Source organism: Cyprinodon variegatus, unplaced genomic scaffold (genome assembly GCF_000732505.1).
Source record: "Cyprinodon variegatus isolate N-32 unplaced genomic scaffold, C_variegatus-1.0 Scaffold9, whole genome shotgun sequence".
In the NCBI taxonomy this organism is placed as follows: domain Eukaryota; kingdom Metazoa; phylum Chordata; class Actinopteri; order Cyprinodontiformes; family Cyprinodontidae; genus Cyprinodon; species Cyprinodon variegatus.
In genome coordinates this window covers 454,167-455,770 of record NW_015150462.1, presented here as the reverse complement: position 1 = coordinate 455,770, position 1,604 = coordinate 454,167, and the positions used below count along the sequence as shown (strand labels likewise).

At 32.1% G+C, this 1,604-nt stretch overlaps 1 protein-coding gene across 7 annotated transcripts in view; it reads left to right on the top strand.

Moving 5' to 3' along the window:
* The window catches only part of LOC107087272 (potassium voltage-gated channel subfamily H member 7-like), a 129,340-nt gene that overhangs the window by 101,450 nt on the left and 26,286 nt on the right, over positions 1-1,604 (top strand). The gene's annotated exons all lie outside the window — the stretch shown is intronic.

Here is a 1,604-nt window from a genome sequence, read left to right as displayed (position 1 = left end):
TATATTCTTTTTCTTTCATTTTTCAGAGTTCAATGACAACTCTAAATAAAAAAAATGAATTTTCTGTCAATTATTTCATGGTCCGGGCTTTAAAGGGTTAAAGAGAAACATCCAGAAGGTTCTTTGAGCACCTTTTAACTGTGCGCTGTTTGGGTCAAGATTCCTAACTGAAAAAAAAATCTGGATTACCTACAGTTGTCATCTCAAACATTTACGTCAGTTGGGTGGTATAGAGTCTTACAAGTTGGTCGACATCAAACTACTGAGATCCAAATGTTTGCTCCTATTGAGGAAAAGAGTCCTGTTAATACAGCTAAACAATTAATCATGATTAATAGATTATTGAAATAATCATCAACTAATTTAGTAATAGATTAATCGTTAAATGGCATATGGAGACTCTAAAACATGCCTTTAGCTGACAGAGCGACCCATAGAGCAGTAATTATACCAAAATTATAAAAAATATATGTAAACATCTTGCAGAACTCCTCACGTGGAAAAGTTTCAATTTCGCAGTTTAATTTTGCGAAAAATCTTCTTTAAGGAACCTTCAGCGATACGATTATTAATAAAAAAAATAATCAAAAAATAAATGCTAAATTTGCTAAATAATCAGTAATTGCAGCTCTACCCAGTAGATTGGAGGCAATAAGTTCATCACAAAAAAGTATTTATGTGAATGTAAGACTATCAGATCATAAATATTCATTACACAGAATAACATATTTCCAGCCTTTATTTCTTGCAGTGTTGATGGTTATGGGCATCTATCAGGGAAGCAGTCTTCTTGTGATTTACAGACCTGTTATAAAACATTAATAGATGAAAAATGCAGGAAAAATGAGGCTGAGCTGAAAACTCAAAGCATAAAAATTAGCTTAGCCTGACATTTCTGCTTAAAATCACCCTTTTTTTTTTTCCAACGTTATCTTTATTGGTTTTTCAATAATAGTCAGGACATAAGTGTGCTCTCACATCGAAGGAAAAGTCCAGGGTAGTTAAATTATTGTCCGGCGTTCGACTTGTCTTTCCGGAGTATTTTAGAGCAGCACCTATGACACACAGAGTATATGAGGAAATACAAACAAACAAATAAAAAAAGAACAAAAAACAAAACACAATGCCCCCAAGCCCAAACCCCCCGGAGAAGAAAAAACAGTTACAATAATAACGGTTTCTCTATTTTCCAGAAATTAGCCCATACACTACAAAAACAATCTAGAGATAAGTGAAAATGTCTTAAATTAAGTGTATTTACCCTTAATTTGAGTAGGTAAATGAGAGTTTACCAATAGAATTGGTATTTTTACTCTTAAAATAAGATAATTACATAATATGCACTTGAAATAAGACAATGCTATTGTTTTTTCTTATTTTAAGTGTAAGTTGTCTTGTTCCATTGGCAAAATGTCTCTTTTATCTCCTCAATCCAAGAACAAATGCACTTATTTTAAGAAAAAAATACTTGGCTAGATTTTGTTTTTTTCCTGTGTATTATTTTAGTATTGTACGTGGTTCAGAAAATACAAACTCGAATATATAATCCAAAGTCGTCAAGTATACAAATGAAGATTATCTTAGGACACTGCAGGGGACCAACT